This window comes from Dreissena polymorpha, chromosome 8 (genome assembly GCF_020536995.1).
Source record: "Dreissena polymorpha isolate Duluth1 chromosome 8, UMN_Dpol_1.0, whole genome shotgun sequence".
Classification (NCBI taxonomy): domain Eukaryota; kingdom Metazoa; phylum Mollusca; class Bivalvia; order Myida; family Dreissenidae; genus Dreissena; species Dreissena polymorpha.
In genome coordinates this window covers 43,497,006-43,513,864 of record NC_068362.1, presented here as the reverse complement: position 1 = coordinate 43,513,864, position 16,859 = coordinate 43,497,006, and the positions used below count along the sequence as shown (strand labels likewise).

The window sequence follows — 16,859 nt, the reverse complement described above, 5'->3', positions numbered from 1 at the left end:
TCAAGAGTCTAAATTTGATGGTCGGCCATTTTGTTAGTAAGTACAATACACCAAGTAAGCTCGTTATCGGATTCGTTCCCTGATTTACGTCGTCCTATTTTAATGCCGAGTTTATATGTATATGAATATTTTTTATTTTTGTTTTTCAGGTTACGGTACTCGACGTATGTGGCTATATATAACACTTATTTATTATACTTACAACATAATCATTGTATTATTCAGTGTCGCACGCTGACAATGCAACTTCAACAAGAACAGAAGACCTTGAGCTAAAAATTTACGTCATATGACGCTCTTTCTCTTCATGGACATCTTTTATCGTAATGATCAATCGAGTGCAATAGTTTGGAAATTATGATTATGAAAATCGGTGCGTTATATATCTCAGATTGTATGATTGCGTTCTGTAAGTTTGCAACCAATCAAATTACTAAACAATTAATGTATGCATCATATTGACCTATCAAATACAAGGTAAGTCACTTTATGTTAATTAGTGTTGGAGGTATAATGCCATCTGCGTCAATTTATCCCCCAATTAACGGCTTAATAAACACAAGTATCGTCTGTCAGTTAGTCGTTGGCTATTTACAGCACCAAGCCATGTGTAAGCCAGTAAGGGGTCAGTACTATCTGTACGATATATCAATAAAATCGCGATTTAACGGCTAGATAACGGGTACACCCCAGCAAACAAATGACGTCTTTTTATGGTTGCTAAGACGTTGTTCTGCGACGTCTTTATCACGTCTTATTTTGAAAGGTTTATTGACGTCTTTTCGTGGTGTGAAAAAGACGTCTTTTGTGACGTCTTTATCACGTCTTTTTTTGGTTGTTTTTAAAAGGTTTTTTGACGTCTTTTCTCGACGTAAAAAAGACGTCTTTTTGTGACGTCTTATTTTGGTTGTTTTTGAAAGGTTTTTTGATGTCTCTTCGTGACGTGAAAAAGACGTCTTTTTGCGACGTCTTTATTAAGTCTTTTTTTGAAAGGTTTTTTGACGTCTTTTCGTAACTTAAAAAGACGTCTTTATGCAGTCATTTTTTGGTTGTTTTAGAAAGGTTTTTTGACGTCTCTTCGTGACGTGAAAAAGACGTCTTTTTGCGACGTCTTTATTAAGTCTTTTTTTGAAAGGTTTTTTGACGTCTTTTCGTAACGTAAAAAGACGTCTTTTTGTGACGTCTTTATGCAGTCGTTTTTGAAAGGTTTTTTGACGTCTCTTCATGACGTGAAAAAGACGTCTTTTTGCGACGTCTTTATTAAGTCTTTTTTTGAAAGGTTTTTTGACGTCTTTTCGTAACGTAAAAAGACGTCTTTTTGTGACGTCTTTATGCAGTCGTTTTTTGGTTGTTTTTGAAAGTTTTTTTGACGTCTCTTCGTGACGTGAAAAAGACGTCTTTTTGCGACGTCTTTATTAAGTCTTTTTTTGAAAGGTATTTTGACGTCTTTTCGTAACGTAAAAAGACGTCTTTATGCAGTCATTTTTTGGTTGTTTTTGAAAGGTTTTTTGACGTCTCTTCGTGACGTGAAAAAGACTCTTTTTGCAACGTCTTTATTAAGTCTTATTTTGGTTGTTTTTGAAAGGTTTTATGACGTCTTTTCGTGGTGTGAAAAAGACGTCTTTTGCGACGTCTTTATCACGTGTGTTTTCGGTTGTTTTTGAAAGGTTTTTTGATGTCTTTTTGTGACGTTTTCACACCACGAAAAAACGTCATTAAACCTTTCAAAAACAACCAAAATAAGACTTTATAAAGACGTCAAAAAAAGACTTCTTTTTCACGTCACGAAGAGACGTACTATATTTCAGATGCAAAAAGCAACAAAAACATCACATATGTTTTACAAATATAGATTGCAAGTGTTCATGAAGCCAAGCCTTGTTTGCCGGGGAATAGAATAATCCAACAACTTTAACCTGCATATTTACATGCAATTTTATTTGCCTTTAATAGCATAACAAGGGACAAAATTGTCACAAAACCAGGTTTTCAAAAAAGTATATTTACAACTAGAGCTTTGTCACAGACGTTACATATACTCCCACATGCTGCATTAACACAGAATATTTTGCATGCTGTCTTCACAAAACAAGAGAAGCTAATTTATGGCGATTTTTAATAATTATTATGCCAATATCATTTATGGCCATTTTGACCTTTGAACTTTTTCGCATTACACGCCGTCCAATGACTGTGAACAAAATTAATGTACAGTCATTTTAAAATCTCACAATGAATGACAAAGTTATGGCCCAGACAAGCTCATTAATGGCCATTTTTGACTTGAACTCCAAGTGTGACCTTTACCTTGGAGATATCGACTTAATTTTTTCGCATGACACACCGTCCAATGATTGTGAACAAATGTACCGAGTAATTTTAAAATCTGACAATTTGACCTTGACCTTTGACCTAGTGACATGAAAATGAAAAGGGGTCATCTGCCAGTCATGATCAATGTACCTATGAAGTTTCATGATCCTAGCTAGGCCTAATTATTCTTGAGTTATCATCAGGAAACCATTTTACTGTTTCAAGTCACTGTGACCTTGACCTTTGACTTAGTGACCTGAAAATCAATAGGGTTCATTTGCCAGTCATGATCAATGTACCTATGAAGTTTCATGATCCTAGGCGTAAGCATTCTTGAGTTATCATCAGGACACCATTTTACTATTTTGAGTCACTGTGACCTTGACCTTTGACCTAGTGACCTGAAACTCAATAGGGGTCATCTGCCAGTCATGATCAATGTACTTATGAAGTTTCATGATCCTAGGCGTAAGCTTCTTGAGTAATCATCCGGAAACCATTTTACTATTTCGAGTCACTGTGACATTGACCTTTGACTTTAAAATCAATAGGGGTCATCTGCCAGTCATGATCAATGTACCTATGAAGTTTCATGATCCTAGGCCTAAGTGTTTTTGAGTTATCATCAGGAAACCATTTTACTATTTCGAGTCACTGTGACCTTGACCTTTGACCTAGTGACCTGAAAATCAATAGGGGTCATCTGCCAGTCATGATCAATGTACCTATGAAGTTTCATGATCCTAGGCCTAAGCGTTCTTGAGTTATCATCCGGAAACCATCTGGTGGACGGACCGACCGACCAACATGTGCATAACAATATACCCCCTCTTCTTCGAAGGGGGGCATAATAATATCATTAATTTGAAATATGACACAATTTGGTCCTATAAAAACTTCTGTTCAAGAGTAACAACAAAACTGACATGTTTCATGCATAACAAAGTTGAAAATAAACAACCACATCCAGTCTTAAGACATTAGCTGAATTTGGAGTTTTATGGAAACTGGGGGCCGTTAATGCGCTTCACCAACACGTAATGTGGAGCGGTTAACATGAAAACAGCTGTTACATAACTGGTAAACAATCAACTGAAAGCAATAATTCAAAACTGGAAAATTGTCACAATAATTGTTATTATTATTAACAGCTATAGTTCAACACTGGACAACTGTTACAAGCAAAAACAAGTCAATGCTTGTCAAATATAAAATAATTAAGAAGTATTACAACAGTGTTTTAATACACAATCTGATATTTTGTGCAGAACATGCACTTAAAATAGTCAGAATACCAAACTTTTAGCACTGTATGGCCATTCAAATATTAATATTAATATTTTAATAAATGTCATTACAGATGGCTTCGGTATAATACATAAAAATAAACAATTACGCAAACAATATTTCATTATTCCATATATGACCAAAATATGGGTTTATAGTGTGGATTAATTTGAATTAATGTATGAATTTACTTGTTTAGAGGTACAATAATACTCAAACAAGAGAGACAACTCCTATATATCATGTCACAATATTCTCCCTTGAAATGTTATTCACTAATTTCCACGAGATAGTTATTGCCTAATTTTATTAACTGAAAAGCATGAAATTAAACAAGGTATTTCTTTTGCTAAACGTATATTTTTATGTTCATAAATAAACATTTGATTAACTGAAAATCATGAAATTAAACAAGGTATTTCGATTGCTAAACGTATATTTTTATGTTCATAATCCGATATTATGCAGGTCTGTATTATCTATAAGTATAATGCGCATTCATCCATAGCAATTCATTTTCTCTATTGCTTAACATGTAAAAGATGTATATCATTAAAATATATGCTTTGCTGTTGATCTATATAAAAATGACAAAATACACCTATTCATAGTATACACAGATATCTTTGTTAGGTTACTTACTTATTACATTAGATGAAAAGCTGGTCATCAATATGTCTACATACAAATATATAAAGCATAATGAACTTTTAATGCTAAAATGCAAATGTAAACACAAATGATGAGCATGTCAGTATATAATCCAACAAGAACAATCTACAACCCTAACTAGGATCATTAATCATGAAAACAATCATTTGGAAACAAAATTACTTGTAGAGTAATTAATATTATACATAATAATGTTTAATAACGAGAGTCCTTTTCTAATCGTTTAACAATATTATACATAATAATGTTTAATAACGAGAGTCCTTTTCTAATCGTTAACAATATCATACTAATAACGAGAGTCCTTTTCTAATCGTTTAACAATATTATACATAATAATGTTTATTAACGAACTATCTCCATTCAAATTAAGATAACCATCTAAATTTCACTTTATTTAAATTGTTTTTTTCAACAATGTGTGCATGAATTATCCAAATATTATAAATTCCTTACAGCTTCTATAACGCGTTGAAATGTTTTTAATATTAAACAAAGTATCTGTTGTCAATAAACAAATTGACAATTAACAGAAGATTAACATAGTTGAATAAATCAAATTATTATTTTGATCTTTTACTATTACAACATTTCATGAGATTCTTGATAAAATACTGTCTCAAAAGAGCAAACTAATGAGTAGCGTTCAAAGACAGAGTGACAGACCGATCAAAATATAGAAGCATCACAATTCTGAAATGTTCTGATAAATTCTTTTACCTAGCACATATTGCTATTTTATCTGTTTAATATGGTCCAGAGTCTGTTGACTTCACATTAAGGTGATGTTTTTTCCAGCCTTCGGCCCACTCCGCCTTTTCTATCAGGCGCATACTTCAAGATTTTTGAGATGACATCCTCTAAGTCTTTTTCAGTGTGGCTAATACTTTGGCTAACACTAGCTGTGAAGAATAAAAAAATAACAATCACAAAAAGGCCAATCGTATGGAACAATTTTGGCTGCAAACTTTATACATTGTAATGCAAGTGCAGCATTATACATCGAGACAACAGCACTTTACACCTAACTGTTGTAGTGCATATAAAATCTGATATAGGCTAGGTAAGCCCTGCATGGTCAGATACTGTTCTGTTGGATAATTGCCTGTGGTAAACCAAATACCGTATTCATCCCATCTAGCGACCATGCTCCTATATAACTGCCCCCACATGTTTTCAGAATGCAAATGAATAAGCGCTTGTTCTAAAAAGCAATTGTACTACCTTTCTTTTTGGGAGCATAAAAACTGTCTGCTGACAGAATGCTCCACTTTTATCAGTGTTTGATAGTGTAGTGGAATTTATTAGTACATGTGTATTTGGGTTACCTGCCCATCTAAATTGAGTCTCCCCTGTGACATACATTTGACAAATATTAAATTTAGCGTTATTTGCCCTTGTAAAATGGGTTCATTTTGGACTGTAAACATGCATACTTAATTTAAACAAAATACCTTTGACAGTTTCTGATTAATAGAAAAAGGATAACCAACAATGAAAATTTTAAATCCAAAAAGGACAACTCTCATAAAATTAAATTTAGAGTTATCTGCCCTTGTTATTTTTGTAGTGGAATCCAATTAGGTAACCAGCCTATCTAAAATGGACATGATCAAAAAGGATAATAAATAATTAATCAAACAAGGGACAAAATTGTCACAAAACCAGGTTTTCAGTTGAAAAAAGGTCTGATAAAGGGAGACAAGTCAAAATGTGTATTGTTAACCTGCTTGTGTAAAATTGACCTTGATTTCAATTAGAAAAAAAGTCTGATAAAGAGAGACAACTCAAAATCAAAATGTGCATTGTTACTGATTGTTCATAGTTACATAGTTGTTTCAAAATCAATCTATTTTTAGTTGTGGCGACCTTGACCTTGGAGATATAATTCTTTCGCTCAACACACCGTCCAATAATGGTGAACAAATGGGCCAAATGATTTTAAAATGTCACAATGAATGACATAGTAATGGCACAGACAAGCTCATTTATGGCCATTTTTGACCTTCAAACTCAAATTGTGACCTTGACCTTGGAGATATCGACGTAATTCTTTCGCGCGACACACCGTCTAATGATGGTGAACGAATGAGCCAAATGATTTTAAAATCTGACAATGAACGACATAGTTATGGCCTTGACAAGCTTGTTCCGCCCGCCAGCCGACATCGCCAATCTAATAACCAGTTTTTTCCTTCGGAAAACCTGGTTAAAAAGGATAATTACTATGACAAACTTAAAATTAGTATTATTTGGACAAAAAGTTAACCAAAACCGATGCCAACGAGAGGGTCATGACAATAACTCCACTTTTTTCCCAAACAGCGAAGCTAAACCATATTTGTGTACAGAACAAACCCAATACCTTTTATGACAGTATACACGGCAGTGTGCTTTACTCCAATTTTTGGTTCTAAATTCGGCCTGGTCTGTCCGCTGAGGTTGAACCTCGACATGAGGGAGACATTCATCACCCTGAAATCAGAAGCCAATAAGTTCAAGTTTAAACTGTAACTTAAAGAAGTTAGGTCATAGAATCGAGCATTTTTGATGAATGTCATAAAAAGTTTTTTTATTACAGAACCAGTAATATGAACAACAATGTTGAAGAAAATTATTTAAACAAAAAAAAAGGAAAAACAGTTGATTTTTTTAACAACTTTTAAAGAAAATGTCTGAATATTCCAAACATTTTGTGTTACAAACGCTTTAAGATTTTAACTAATGATTTCTAGCAAACAAAACGGTATTTATTTTACAGTAATAATATAAACAAATAAAATATATATAAATGACCGGCCAAGCGATTTTTCGTCCAAATGACATCCCAGTCATTGTTGAGAAAAAACTGAAATAATGTGTTATGTTAGATGTTTCCATGTTCTTAAAGTTTAGTTAATCCATTTGAAGCCATGATTTCTATTATAAAAAAGTAGTTAACATATTTATAGTTGTCTACAGTCATGAAAATAATATAATCTAAATTTTGCCAGTGTCATTTGGAAGAAAAATCGCTTGGCTGGTCACAATTATATACACACACATTTATTTACAATTCTGATAAATAATTTTTTTTAAATTGTTTAACCCTTTATCTCTCAACAGATCCGTTTGAGAAGCTTTTTATTGGTTAGATAGATATTAACAGATATTAGCATCAGGGCTTTTTTTCCTTCTTTATGAGTGGCCGTGGAAGGACATTTCACAATTTTGAAAAGGACAATTCACAAACCTAACATGGCCGTGAATTTTTACAAAATGGGCCGTTTTTCACAATTTTAATAATTTCACGAGTCGGTTTTTCACAATTTTAAGAAGTTCGCGACTCAATTTTTCACAATTTTGAAAAGTTCGCGACTCAATTTGTCACAATTTTGAAAAGATTGCAACTCATTTTTTCACAATTTTGAAAAGTTCGCGACTCATTTTTTCACAAAGTAAGGGGGCCAGGGCCGCTTCACAAAGTCAGGAAAAAAAGCCCTGTTCATATATAGTACGGAATCTCCAATAAACGAGTATAAGCATAGATTGGTATGACGTGTCCGTGGTACGAAGCCTCAGCCTAATCATCACGATTTAATGGCGAAGACACCTCTTACATTACATGTACATTATAAAGCCGCACAAACTTGAAACATACTTGGCTGCCAGCTAGATCTTATTTTCGTTTACTGTTTATCGGAGTTCCAACTAGTGCAAACAACAACGTGAAAAAGCTATAAAGCGTTGACACGAAAACATATGACAAATCAATGGAATAGAATATTCAATACAAAAAAGAATCTACCCACCCGTGATTCACGTTATTATTTGAAAATGCTTACCAGGTTGTTCTTTGTCCATTATAATTGTGTATAACAACACCACAGACTGTACAAATTTAAAATTTAAACTGAACACCACGAGACAATCGATGTTAACGAAAAACAGCGCACTCAGTACTTTTTGCGCCTCGATGGTGACGTCACGGCGTTATTCATTTCAGGGGAAACAAATCATGCTGAAGTTTTAAAAGACGTCGTTATTATCTCGGTAAAAAGACGTCTTTTCGATGTATTTTAAAAGACGTCATTACTATCTCGCCAAAAAGACGTCTTGTCAAAGTCTTTAAAAAGACGTTATTATCATGTTGTTAAAAAGACGTTGAAAAGACGTTTATTTTACAATTAAACTCAGACGTCTTTACAGAGTTACGTTATAACGACGTCTTTTTTACGTCTTTTAAAAGACGTCATTATTTACTCGGTAAAACGACGTCTTTTCGACGTCTTTAAAAAGACGTTATTATCATATCGCTAAAAAGACGTTGAAAGACGTCTTATTTACGTCTTTTAAAAGACGTCGTTATTATCTCGGTAAAAAGACGTCTTTTCGACGTATTTTAAAAGACGTCATTACTATCTCGCCAAAAAGACGTCTTGTCGACGTCTTTTAAAAGACGTCTTTACAGAGTTACGTTATAACGACGTCTTTTTTACGTCTTTTAAGAGACGTCATTATTAACTCGGTAAAAAGACGTCTTTTCGACGTATTTTAAAAGACGTCATTATTTTAGGCGCCAAAAAGACGTCTTGTCGACGTCTTTAAAAAGACGTTATTATCATGTTGTTAAAAAGACGTTGAAAAGACGTTTATTTTACAATTAAACTCAGACGTCTTTACAGAGTTACGTTATAACGACGTCTTTTTTACGTCTTTTAAGAGACGTCATTATTAACTCGGTAAAAAGACGTCTTTTCGACGTCTTTAAAAAGACGTTATTATCATATCGCTTAAAAGACGTTGAAAAGACGTCTTTTTTACGTCTTTTAAAAGACGTCGTTATTATCTCGGTAAAAAGACGTCTTTTCGACGTATTTTAAAAGACGTCATTACTATCTCGCCAAAAAGACGTCTTGTCGACGTCTTTTAAAAGACGTCTTTACAGAGTTACGTTATAACGACGTCTTTTTTACGTCTTTTAAAAGACGTCATTATTAAATCGGTAAAAAGACGTCTTTTCGACGTATTTTAAAAGACGTCATTATTTTAGGCGCCAAAAAGACGTCTTGTCGACGTCTTTAAAAAGACGTTATTATCATATCGCTAAAAAGACGTTGAAAAGACGTTGTTTATTGGGCGGCGACGTCGCGACCGTAAAACAACAAAATAAAGACGTCTAAAAGACGTCTCATGTTTGCTGGGACATGTTGATAGTCAGTCGGCAAAAAACAAACTGTCATCTTTGACAATAGTGTTTGCACAACAATTGGAGTTTTACGGGAATTTGACAAGTGTTTTTTGCCACAATTATTACGGTGGTGTTGTTATTGTGGTATACTGGTAATTAGATGCCCTGTTTTCTGTAAACACTGAAACAAATAGGTGCTTTATTTTTGAAAAATAATAGGTACAAATTTTGAAGAATGACGTTCGGTTACCCTGCATTCCCTGAAAATAGAACAAAATATGCAAAACATTATTCATCAAAATGAAAGTGATACATTTAAATAAATAAACGTTTATTTTGGATTTTTACAACAAACGCTTCCAAACTAATCATAATATGATTATAGGTGCTACCTAATTTACGGGCAAAAGCTTTTAAAGTTTTTTTGATAACCATGTATTTTTAATAAATATATGGACATGATTGTGTTCAAAATATGATAATTGTTGCAATAATTGAGTAATGCATCCAAACAAATCAATCTTAAAACGAGTTACATGTTCCAAGCTTAAAGAAATAGCATCTTATTTTTTTTTTGTTTTCTAGCCACAGGAATTTATAGCTGGTTCGGTGTCTGTGGTATAGTGAATGGGGTGTCTGCTAACTGGCTTAGTCACTGGGAGGTCTCTGTATTGATCCTTTAAGTGGGGGCATTCTTTAGATAACCCTAAAGACATACTATGGCGTACCATTTGGGTTAAAAGTCAAGAAGACCTACACGTTAAAAAGATAAATGTACGTCGAATTACAATAATTGTACGTCGACATGAATTTAAAATACACTTCGAAGTATATATTTGTACGTCAAAGTACAATTTGTACTTCGACATATATGTTTGTACTTCTACGTACACATTTTCTGAACAGCCAATCAAAACACTAGTCTCTTGAGCCGCTTTTCCTTCAGATTTATTCATAATAAATGTTTAAAATCTCTTTTTAGTTGAGGACAAAATGAATAAAAATATCAGAATGGCAAAAAAACAACACAGAAGTTTCAAGTATTTAATGCATTAAAATAGATTATATACAAATTTGAAGAAGATTCAATTGTTACCTTTTTAAAATTAAAATTATTAAGCATATTGTGTGTATGAAATGATCATGCGGGGCGGAGTATCACGACCGTCCAGCGCATTACTGTGTAGGAAATTCCCAACGGTAACCAGTTACCAAGCATTAATGGGATAAATAATGTATTAAAAACTCCCCGTTGGTCGTATTTTGTGATTACCATAACTAGCATAAGTCAGAGGTTAATTCCGCCACGCCAGGTCAATAAATACGCACAATATCTATGAGTTAGCGGTCGATAGTCGCATAATTTGGTATAAATTATAATAATAATAATGTTTAATAAATACGCACAATATCTATGAGTAAGCGGTTGATAGTCGCATAATTCGGTATAAATAATAATAATAATAATGTTCAATGTCAAAAATCTCTTAAAGCAACAGACGTAAGGTGTCTTCTGATTGGCTAACACTCAAGGGTCGGTGGAAATTGTACGTCAAACATTTCTCGTTCTACTTAGCAGGTCTTGTACTCTTTCGATGTCATGGTATGTCATATAGACACTAAGTACTGGTCCTACCCAGGAAACAGTTTGTTTCATCAAATGTCTCAATTCAACTTGACAGCTTGCTAAAGCAGTTGCATTTAGCATACAGTACACTGATTTAACATAATCAAAATCATGTGATGTTAACACCACTAATTGTCTTGTTATTTATTATCAATGTATAATTATGTGTAACAGCATAACAACATACTTGATTCGCAATTAAAATATTTAATAAATACAGGTATCTTGCAGGTTTCTAATTTTCTTTCCCAAACTATTGTTGAATAGTTTAAATTTTGTCGCCACTAAAAAACTAGCCATTTTGTAGCAATTCTAAAATCACAGTCTAAACTGCATACACTTAGCTCTATAGTTACAATTTGAATGCAAATATTAGAATGCATCATGTTATATCATCCATATTTTTTAATTTAAACATTTAAATAACACATAACAAAGTACATATATAAAAAGGTATGTGGTATTGTGTGGAGATACAAAACACTTCACATCATTTATTTGCACATAAAATAATAGTTACAAAATAAGTAAAACTAAAACACTGTCATCAACCTACATTTCAAGAATATTTACTATATGAAATTACAAAGTGGTGTTATTGTATTACCTTTTACTAAATTAACATTGCTGGTTTTGTACTAGCCATAAAACATATATCATGGATTAACAAGTAACAACCTATTAATTACACAATAGAACGGAAATCATATTAATTGCATTATGCATTTACTAAACAAGCTATTTGCTACTGTTTAGAATTACACTATCTTACTAAAAAAGATCACAGGTACTTAGTGCTTTTACATACTTGTGGTAAGTTTTGTATTACTAGTTTGACAATTATCGGCAGACACTTGTTGATATACAGACAAAATTTGCATGGGAACTCTCATATTTTTTCAGCATAATTGCCTTCAAATTGTTAATTTAACAACCCTTTGACATTGTTTGCACATCTGATCTTATTATACAATAGCTGATTTTTGTTTATAGATAGACATATATAGACTTTTCAAAGTTCTATATTAAGTTCACACATGTTCCATCCAAGTAAACAAACAGAACCAATAAAGATCACCACAGATAATAACTGTGTGTATAGCTTGGAAATTTAATAGTTCAGGAATCCCTCCTTTGTTGATTTCTGTAAACCAAAACTGTCAGTTTTGCTGGATAGAATGGCTTGTATGATGCCCAGCTCTTGTCTTCACAGAACATCTTCTAACGAGAGCGCCGATGGCGTTAAAAGCATAGGTGCAAGATACAGGGAAGAATGGCGTCACGTGGTATAATGTAGTTCGATATCGTCATCCGCGAATTTCTCAAATCAATAATTTCAAACAATTACCGACTATTTAAATAGATAATCTTTCCATTTACATCAGTGTTTGAAACGCTTATGAAAAATAATTACCCAAGCCTTTCAAAATTTAAGCACGGACAGATCTGTATCGAACTATTCTTTTCACAAATGAAAATAGACGCTACCCTATTCGTCTGCGTCAAGAATTTGTCGTAAAACTTGTGGTAAGCGTTAGATGCAGTCGTGCACAACAGATTGAGTTCTGAATACAGATTTCTGAATGCAGATTTTTATAGAAACTCCTCACAGCAGTTACTTCCCTTGCTTCTCCCGGTCAGTAACTTCTAGTATAAGGGAGGCCACTGCGTAGGAGATTGAGATTTATAGTGCAGATAGAATTGTTTTACGAACGAAATTTGTTTTAGGTTATAAGAAGATTTTTTGACATAAAACGGTCTTAGAAAAATTCACTAAAAACGGTGTCAGCAATATTCTTGGAAGAAAACGTTAGAAAACGTTTCCAAAAAAAAAATTGTAAGAATGACCATATACTAAATAAAATAGATATTTCGTCTGATTTTTGATCAGGTAAGGCTTCATAAAGGGCAACCGATCGATGTGGATTTTCGAAATGTGGTATATACCATAAGCATAGGTGCGTAAACGCACCTATGCTAAAAACGGAAAACCAACAAATATCTTAAAATTTGATCAATAATGCAGACAATTTATAAATGTCTTGTTTTTTGTTGATTTCGAATCTGGGAGATTTTTTACGTAAGATTGTTGTACGAAAATCCAACGGTATCGGATTTTGTGGTTTTAGGCCTTAACTTATTTGGTGATATGTAACCTTTCGGGGATATCGGTAAAGTGCGAGCAGACGAGGTGTAAATACGTTAAAAATTAAAGCTAAAAGACTAAAAAGTTAGATCGGAATATCTTTAAATTTTGTGAATAAATGTGTTTCTGGTGGATAACAACGACAACTTGCCAGAATATTGCTCATGATCACACGTAAAACTTCTTTCTGAGACATTGTGTACACACCGGTCTTACTGACAATAACGAAGTGACGTCACCGTCTATGTATAGAATGCTTTCTGAGAGCGAATGGAAAATGCGTCACATATTCTGACAAATAAACAGTAGGGTCACTGGGGGCTGACGAGGTATAAGCGTAGTCCGTTTCGCTACGACGTCGGGTATATGTTTTACTACGAAAACATTGTGTAAATCCACTACTTAATCAGGCGAGTTTCATCTTTTGTGGTATTTATGGATTAGAGAACGGAATATCCAGTAATGTTAGGTACTTATTTTCAATAAGAAACTAATTACAATTGTGCGTAGTTGCAACCTTTACATTTATTTTGAGCTTATATCGAACTATTTTGATTTGAAGCAATGCATAAGGTGGTTATTCTGTTGAAATAGCCAATTACGGTAACTTAAATTGAATAAAACTTCATGTTTCTTTGACTCAGAGTACATTACACATTTTGAAGTACAAAAACAGGTTACGAACATTTTTTTTAATTATTCAAATGGTTTGTTTCGAAGGAAATTACAAGTCGCTTTATGTATAGGTTTCGCACAGAGTATGTATTGGTTGTGCTACGAAGTACAAATATAATGTATAGGTTACTCAACGAAGTTTCTGTATCATTTTCAGGACATATCACATGCAGTTTGCAGTTACTGCAGACTGCCATTTCCCAGTGCAAAAGATGCATTGCTTCATTGTGCGCATGCACATCCAAACGGAAAGGTGTCCTTTATGTGGGAGATGCCTTGTGACACTGCACCAGGTGTACAATACAGAAATCGCACGTTTAATATTATGGGTGGCGACATAAACAAGTATGCTGAAAATATTACATTCAATCCGGTTTCTGGCAAATTGATAAATCCGAAAAAATCTACAGTCACAGAAAGTCCTGTGCGAAAGATATCACGAATCAACACAGCAGCACAATATGTCCATTGTCAGATTATTTATTATTATTAATATATTATTCTCATTATATCGAAGTTGTAACGACATAAAAAAATAGTTGGGGATATCTGGAGTTGGAGATAAACATTCGACGAAACCCGCAGACGAAAACAGAAAAAGGAAATCGAAAGTTAAGCCCAAGTCTCACTATTGCCGTTAGAGCCCCGGTCCATACCGGTTTGCTAACGCAGGTCGACAGGCGAGAACCGGGATGATTCTTAGGTATTTTCTTACGCGGTCACACTATTTCCCGGTGCCGCCCCGATTGAAGCCGGTCAACAGCCCGACAGAGTCCCGGTCAACCCCGGACTGGTTTATCCCGGTGAAGCCCCGGCAGAGTCCCGGTTGTCGCCGGTAATGCCCCGGTTGATCCCCGGTGAAAGCCGGCAGCGTTCCGGCAGAGCCTCGGTATACCGTCACTACGCCGGCACTCAACGGGGCTATACCGGCATCATACACCGGCAGAGCTTCGGCAACGCCCCGGTTTAACCGCGGACAACCGGGGCTCCACCGGGAAAGTATTAAAATGTTCAATACCTCCGATATGAACCGGGAGTCACCGGTTAGGACCGGCAACGACCGGCTTGGCACTGTAACAACCAGGACTGCACCGGGAACAACCGAAACGGCACCGTCAGAGCGCCGGTTTACTTATGTACCGTAGCTATACCGGGACTCTGTCGGCATTCACCAGGCTCGCCGTAGGTCTGCCGGGGTCTGTTTGGGCCCCGATGGAGCTACGGTGCCGTCCCGGTTGTTCCCGGTTGTTCCCGGTGCAGTCCAGGTTGTTCCCAGTGCCACGCCGGTCGTTTCCGGTCGTTCCCGGTGACTCCCGGTTCATCCCGGAGGTATTAAACATTTTTATACTTTCCCGGTGGAGCCCCGGTTGTCCCCGGTCGTCCACAGTTCATCCCGGTGGAGCATCGGTATCCCGCTAGGGCCCCGGTTCATCCAGGTAGATTCCTGATCACGCACCGGGGCTCCGCCGGCATCATAGTGAGTGTTGGCTTTAACCGCTTTGTAACACGAGGTAAATTTACCGGCCGTCGTGTACGCAGTAAACAATAACCTGTGACAGAAAGCCACTGCCACACCTTTATAACATTACATTGATTAAGCAATTGCGGATTTGTGCCATTGGGGTCCTACTTTCCACACCTTACGGCTGTTACAGGTGTTGATTTTACAGTTAAAATCATGTATACTAACATGAAATTCATCTCAAAATTAGTTGGCGATAACAGATTTTCAAGAAAATCGCTTTGATATATACAATGTAAAAATCAAAATCCGTATGAGATAAAGAAGGATCGAAGTTGGGACATGGGATTTACTTTGACATAAGCAGTGTTTCGAGATTAGCGAGTTAAACATAACGAGGATCAAACGAATGCTATTTGATAAAGAATACCGTATGCTAAAAACCTATCGTCGGTCTCTATCCAAAAGAACGTATAAGGCATTGTCACAAGGTGAAGATGCGTAATTTTTATTGAGACCGACGACATTAGGTTCTCGACTCTCAACTGTCGTCTTATATATGGATTTTCGATTTTGATCGTTTCGTTTGGCCTAGTCATGAATTTAATAAAACGATAATAATGTGCATTACCATGTCGACTGTGCGCTTCGGGTCATCTTTTGTCGTTGTTACTACCTCTTCCAAAAAGGAAACATCCAGCCACTCCATGATTCTGAATTATTATTTTTTCTTTATTTCGCCTTTGAGAGATAACCAATACGTCTTCTGTGAGAAACGCATACACGCAAAAGCGTTGTCGTAGCGAGGCATATACGTATACTGTCAGAGACACGATCATGCATAATAATACTATTTAGCCTTTATTTCTGATAACTGGATCAGCCTACACATTTATAAACACACAAGTGGCTTAACGATACATACATCATTATGGAAATTGTAAAACTGTGTCAAATAAACACAGTTGTAAACCTTAATTGCATTTTTTTTAAAGTGAAACTTGACTTCAGTTTGATAAATCAGCGGTATATTTAATGTTTAACCGCATAAACCAGACACATGTTGAATCATAATTTGATGTAACAGATCTCTGAAATGTCATTGTGCTTAAATTCAGAGTTTTGTTATTACAAAAGCATTATCTTACCTGTTTTAAACACAAATTTCCACTAATCCGTTCTTCGATGTCATATGTATTAACAAAATGTTTTCGTAGTAAAACATATACCCGACGTCGTAGCGAAACGGACTACGCTTATACCTCGTCAGCCCCCAGTGAGGGTGTCGTTATTGAAATACCGCGAGAATACTGGAAGAATAGAGATGCCAACTATAATGTTTAAAACAAATAATTTTTTAACAAGCGTTTGTAATTTGTCAGGATAATAATAACAATAAGATATCGAAAAGATCAAAGCAAATAAATTCGTCAGAAATCTCAGGGGAGATGATTTAGTAATGACTAAATTCTGGAACGGTTGCGAAGAAAAACAAATAATGCGAGAA

General features: G+C 35.0%; 1 long non-coding RNA gene across 1 annotated transcript; it reads right to left on the bottom strand.

Annotated features, from left to right (window-relative positions):
• Window positions 1-1,919: 1,919 nt before the first annotated feature.
• LOC127842463 (uncharacterized) lies at window positions 1,920-8,251 on the bottom strand. The gene is made up of 3 exons (XR_008031654.1): window positions 8,097-8,251; window positions 6,638-6,747; window positions 1,920-5,174 (listed from the first exon to the last, which is right to left on the bottom strand). It is a non-coding gene; the product is annotated as an uncharacterized LOC127842463 (long non-coding RNA).
• Between the last annotated feature and the right edge of the window lie 8,608 nt (window positions 8,252-16,859).